Source organism: Podarcis pityusensis (genome assembly GCF_964106645.2).
Source record: "Podarcis pityusensis genome assembly, chromosome: 16".
Lineage (NCBI taxonomy): Eukaryota > Metazoa > Chordata > Lepidosauria > Squamata > Lacertidae > Podarcis > Podarcis pityusensis.
This window is the reverse complement of record NC_138041.1, coordinates 4323796-4329795: the sequence shown is the minus strand read 5'-3', so window position 1 is coordinate 4329795 and position 6000 is coordinate 4323796. Positions and strand designations below refer to the sequence as shown.

At 47.2% G+C, this 6000-nt stretch overlaps 1 long non-coding RNA gene across 1 annotated transcript in view; it reads left to right on the top strand.

Annotated features, from left to right (window-relative positions):
* The first annotated feature begins 877 nt into the window (after nt 1-877).
* Nucleotides 878-6000, top strand: part of LOC308465170 — a 30143-nt gene continuing 25020 nt past the window's right edge. The window contains exon 1 of the long non-coding RNA XR_013980313.1: nt 878-1370. This is a non-coding gene — a long non-coding RNA (uncharacterized lncRNA). The remainder of the gene's footprint in view (nt 1371-6000) is intronic.

Below are 6000 nucleotides of genomic sequence, written 5' to 3'. Positions count from 1 at the left end.
AGCCACCAAAGTGGCTGGGGAAACCCAGCCAGATGGGCAGGGTACAAATAATAAATTACTTTTATTATTATTGTTATTTCTTGTCTGTGTTAGGGACTGGAGTGTCTTCTCTCCTCTGCAAAGCCAGGAGGCCCCTTTGCTATGTGGACTACCCCATGGGACTCTTGTGAAGATAAAAAGAGGAGCTGAAGGAAACGTACACATGGGAAACCCGTGCCCGTTAAGGAAAGCCATTCAAGAGCTGATTCCTCACGATGCAGCTGCAAGGCACTTTGTGACTGCCTTGGCCGTGTTGCTGGGCAGAACTGGCACAGTCAGGCTGGGTAGGAAAGGGGCTCAAGTTACAGCATTCAAGGGCAGAGAGCGTAGAGCACTCTGGAGAGAAGCATTGGAGCTGAGGCCTTTGAGGAAGAGTTGCAGGACTCCATTGCAAGAGAATTGCAAGAGAACTCTTGCCTTGCGGACTTTGGCGCAGCAAGGGCTTCGTAAGCAAAGAAACCGTCCGGGCTCAGAGAGGGAAAGTTGGTTGTAACATCTTGTCAATAAATACATGTGTGAAAGAAAGAAAGAAAAAAGGAAGGAGGGAAGGAAGGAAGGAAGGAAGGAAGGAAGGAAGGAAGGAAGGAAGGAAGGTGCAGCTGGGCACTTTTGTGGGTGGAAACAGATGAGGGTGAAGAATTAGGATCTCTTGCTCCCAACAGAGCAGAACTTGCAGGCTGGCTGTGTGTGTGTGTGTGTGTGTGTGTGTGTGTGTGTCCTGTTCTGGATCTGGATGCCTATGTTTGAAAGATCAGGTGTGCAGCAAGGGAGCTCCTCTGGCCCATTCCCCCCCCCCTCTGGGGCGCTCCATTCATGGTTGCTGTCGTGACTTGCTTTGCAAAGCTTTGGCTGGTGCTCCCACTCAGAGCTCTGCTTCCCAGCACCCTTAGCAATCTGGAGGGGCCAGTGTCCTTTGAGGGAGAAAATGTGCTTCACCTGCGATTGCAACATCCAGTGTGTTCGTAGGTGCAAAGCCATAGGTCCTAAAGGAGGATTGAGTCAAGAAAATGCCCCAAATTCCTTAAGAACATTACCCAAGGTGAACCCGAGTTAAAAGAAAGCGAAGCGTTGCCTTGAGAGGAGGAGGAGGCTGACAGGACAGCTAATTTATTGGAACACATGACATTGCAGTCGGATGGAGTCTCAGTGGCGAGGAACGTTCAGCCCCAAAAGTGGAGGTGGCCCATACTTAGCCAAATTAGTGATGCTGCACCAAAGTATTTGCTCCAATTGCAGAGAGAAACTGTATAAAAGGGCTCAGCGCGTAGGGCTTTTCCACCAGTGCTTTTGAAGATCTCCTCTCTTCAACTGCTCAGCTTCTTCAGCTTTTGGTAAGTTCCTTTTAAGTAAACCGATTTGTGACGTGGGTGGCGCTGTGGTCTAAACCACAGAGCCTAGGGCTTGCCGATCGGAAGGTCGGCGGTTCGAATCCCCGTGACTGGGTGAGCTCCAGTTGCTCGGTCCCTGTTCCTGCCAACCTAGCAGTTCGAAAGCACGTCAAAGTACAAGTAGATAAATAGGTACCACTCTGGCGGGAAGGTCAACGGCATTTCCGTGCACTGCTCTGGTTCGCCAGAAGCGGCTTAGTCATGCTGGCCACCTGACCCGGAAGCTGTACGCCGACTCCCTCTGCCAGTAAAGCGAGATGAGCGCCGCAACCCCAGAGTCGTCCTTGACTGGCCTTATCAGTCAGGGGTCCCTTTACCTTTAAATCGATTCACAGACCAGGGAAGGTAGGAAGTGATTGACTATGGGCAGTGCTTTTTTCCTGGGGGGACGCAGGGGGACGCATACCCCTACACATTTTGTGAATCTAAAGGGAGAAGAAATTTTTAGTTTCTTCTCTAGCATGGTGAATCGTCAGTAATTCCCTGTGCCGCTGGCAGTGTTTTGGGCTCAAACAGAAATTTCACATCTAAGAGGGCTTTTGAGAAGTGGAGCTGGCACTCTGGTGAATGGAGTCTGATGAGAGTGAAGAATGAGGATCTCTTCCTCCTAAGAGATCAGAGCAGATAAGGGGAAGATTCCCTGTCCTGGATCTGCTAGGATTCTGTGTGCAAGAGCAGGTGTATGGCATGAGAGCATCCCTGGATCCACTTTTCCAGCCTTGCCCTTTTTGGGGTGAGGCAGGTCTGGCAGAGAGAGATGCTCACCTCAAACTCAGGGAAGGGAATCCCATTCCTGGCTGAGCCCCGTGCCCTTGAGGTGTTGCCAAACTAAAACTCCCGTCTCCCCTGGCATTTGGCCATGCTGGCTGCCGGGGCTTCTGGGAGTTGTAGTTCCATAAGTTACGGAAGGCCGATGCTTCCCCTCCCTGCTGTTGGGTCAAGGCTCTTCTTGATGGTCTAAAGGAAGAGGTTGCTTCTTGCAAGCCCAGCCTGAGAAGAACGCTGGATTTCAGCACAGACAGGGAGAGAAGGAGAACAGGCACAGAGAGCTGGCCTCAGGGGTTTTTATACCAATAATAATAATAATAATAATAATACTTTTAAGTTACTACCTGTCCTTGCTTAAAATAATGCCCAACAGTCAAATACATTTTCATCTGTTTGGCAATCTGAAGGCTAACGACTAATTTCCCTCTGTTTCGACATATTTGTGAACATATTCTTGAAAATGATTTATTTCAGATTCCCCAACATTCCTCCAAGATGTCCAGTGCCAACGTTGGAGCAAGTCTGATGATTCCCAGGATACTACGCCCTGGTTCGTCAACTCCATTTTTTACAGGTTTTCGGGTCCAGTTCTACTTCCCAATGTAAGAGATTTTCGACAGTGGACCAAACACCCTCAGAAATTTGTGGACTCTGCTTCATTGGGGATTTTTAAGCAGAGGCTGGATATCTTTTCCTGGGGCTGGACTGGAATTACCTTTGGGTAATTCCAACTCTACAATTCTATGATTCTACAATTCTATGATTCTGCACCACAACAAATTTAAAATGTGTTTTTTGGAGAAAGTGTGTATAAAAATGTGTATATTAGTGAAAAGAACACACAATAATCACACAAGATTTTAGCTAAGGTTTCTGTTATGTAATGAAGCCATCAATTCTATCACGTGGGGGCCACCTTATCTAAATTATATAATTTGGTATTTGAACTATTGGCATTAATGTATTACAAATTGGTATTGTTGTAACAAACCTATTAATGGATTGTAACTGAAAACTAATAAAAATTATTATCAAAAAAAGAAGAGGTATATACAGAAGTTTCTTGTGTTTTGACCTGACCATCGGCCTCTGTGTTGATTTCTGTTCCTTGTGGCTAAGGATTCACTTCTGGAATACTACAAGGGCTACTCATGTTTTGAGAAAAAATCCTATCCCTGACTTTACGAACCCTAATGTAAAGAGTCCAAAATACTTATCCTAAAAGAAGGGCCCCAGTCTGAAAAGTGATGCGGCAAACCTGGATAGAGGTTGTGATCTCAGGGGCCAAAAAGTCAGAGATGCTCCTGCCTGGGACGTGTCCTGGTCCTCAGGTGGGTTTTGAAGCAGCCGGGTCATGGCAAAGTGATGTCTTTGCCCCCAGAAGTGCTCAATGTCTTAAAGAACTGCCAAGCTGACTCCAGATCCCAGAAGAAGGTTGCAAGAGAGGCCATATTGCGCATTGAGGCTGCTGCTCAGGCGCAGAACCGACACAGGGAGCCCACCTGTCAAGCTCGCTGCTGCCCCCAAACCCACTCCCATCAACAAGACACGTCTGTGATACTGCACTGAAGCTTTAACAGTGGACTTCCTGGTAGTTTAATAGACTTCCTGGGAGCTGGTCTTTAGGGATATCACTGATGGGGGGTTAGGACGCGGGTCATTCACACATCACAGGACACGGGTTTGGGGTGAGGCTTTGGGGGTTTTGGTGACGGTGGACCAAGTTCCAGGAAGGCAGAAGACAATCTGTGATGCTGCAGTGAAGTTTTAATAGAGGAGAAGAAAGGAGGGAACCTTCTCTGTGGTCAGCAGTTTAAGCGGGAGAAGAAAAATAAATAGATCCCATTCTGAGAAAAGATCATATTCACTATTGAGGTGATACAGATTGTGAGAAAACAAAATATCTCTCAAGAGAGGTGGTCAAGCACAAGGAAGGAAGGAAGGAAGGAAGGAAGGAAGGAAGGGTGGTTGGTTCTTCCCAAACTTTCCTTAAAAAAAAAAAAAAATTTCCACTGTCAAACAGCTCTTACTACCAGAGTGTTTTTCCTGATGTTTAGTCGGAATCTCCTTTGTTGTAACTGGAATCAATTAATTGCAACAGTGAGGGAGGTTGTGTGTCCTATTTAGCTCTTTGATATCCTGAAATTAAAGAGACCAATTGGACTATAATTCAGGGTTTGACCAAGGATTTTGGCTCTGAGTAGTGAATGTTCTCCATCAATAGAGCTGAAGGAACACAGCCTGTTCTACAATATGCTGCCTTCTCAAGGCTTTTAAACACCTGAGCAAGGCTTTTACGTTCCAGATTCTGCAAATGCCTTTGGCTCACAGCAGCAGTGTGCTTCCAGAGGACTCCAAAACTCACATATAGCAATTCCAACCACAATAGATATTATCATTTTGATTCGGCAAGGCATTTGATTCATCTCAGTCAGAGATACGCATTTCCTCAGCCTCACTTTTAGAAACCCAGGTTTATCTAACTTTTTGGATTTTCTGCCACCCCCACCAGTTTCCTCCAAATGCAGTTGGTAAGGAAGGCTTAGGAATGAGCTGATCCCCATTGCTAGAGACAAGATGAATTTTGAACTCTGGTTCTGCTCTATTAAATGGATAAAGGTAAAGGGTAAAGGGACCCCTGACCATTAGGTCCAGTCGTGGCCGACTCTGGGGTTGCGGCGCTCATCTCGCTTTATTGGCCGAGGGAGCCAGCGTACAGCTTCCGGGTCATGTGGCCAAAGCTTTGCAAAGCAAGTCACGACAGCAACCATGAATGGAGCACCCCAGAAGGGGGGGGGATGGGCCCAAGGAGCTCCCATGACGCACACCTGATCTTTCAAACATAGGCCATCCAGATCCAGAACAGGACACACACACACACACACACACACAGCCAGGCTGCAAGTTCTGCTCTGTTGGGAGCAAGAGATCCTAATTCTTCACCCTCATCTGTTTCCACCCACAAAAGTGCCCAGCTGCACCTTCCTTCCTTCCTTCCTTCCTTCCTTCCTTCCTTCCTTCCTTCCTTCCTTCCTACCCTCCTTCCTTCCCTCCTTCCTTTTTTCTTTCTTTCTTTCACACACGTATTTATTTACAAGATGTTACAACCAACTTTCCCTCTCTGAGCTCGGACGGTTTCTTTGCTTACGAAGCCCTTGCTGCGCCAAAGTCCGCAAGGCAAGAGTTCTCTTGCAATTCTCTTGCAATGGAGTCCTGCAACTCTTCCTCAAAGGCCTCAGCTCCAATGCTTCTCTCCAGAGTGCTCTACGCTCTCTGCCCTTGAATGCTGTAACTTGAGCCCCTTTCCTACCCAGCCTGACTGTGCCAGTTCTGCCCAGCAACACGGCCAAGGCAGTCACAAAGTGCCTTGCAGCTGCATCGTGAGGAATCAGCTCTTGAATGGCTTTCCTTAACGGGCACGGGTTTCCCATGTGTACGTTTCCTTCAGCTCCTCTTTTTATCTTCACAAGAGTCCCATGGGGTAGTCCACGTAGCAAAGGGGCCTCCTGGCTTTGCAGAGGAGAGAAGACACTCCAGTCCCTGACACAAACAAGAAATAATAATAATAATAATAATAATAATAATAATAATTTATTTGTACCCTGCCCATCTGACTGGGTTTCCCCAGCCACTCTAGGCGGCTTCCACAGAGACCAAAAATACACTAAGATGTCACACATTAAAAACTTCCCTGAACAGGGCTGCCTTCAGATGTCTTCTGAATGTCAGGTAGTTGTTTATCTCTTTGACATCTGATGGGAGGGCGTTCCACAAGGCGGGCGCCACTATCGAGAAGGCCCTCTGC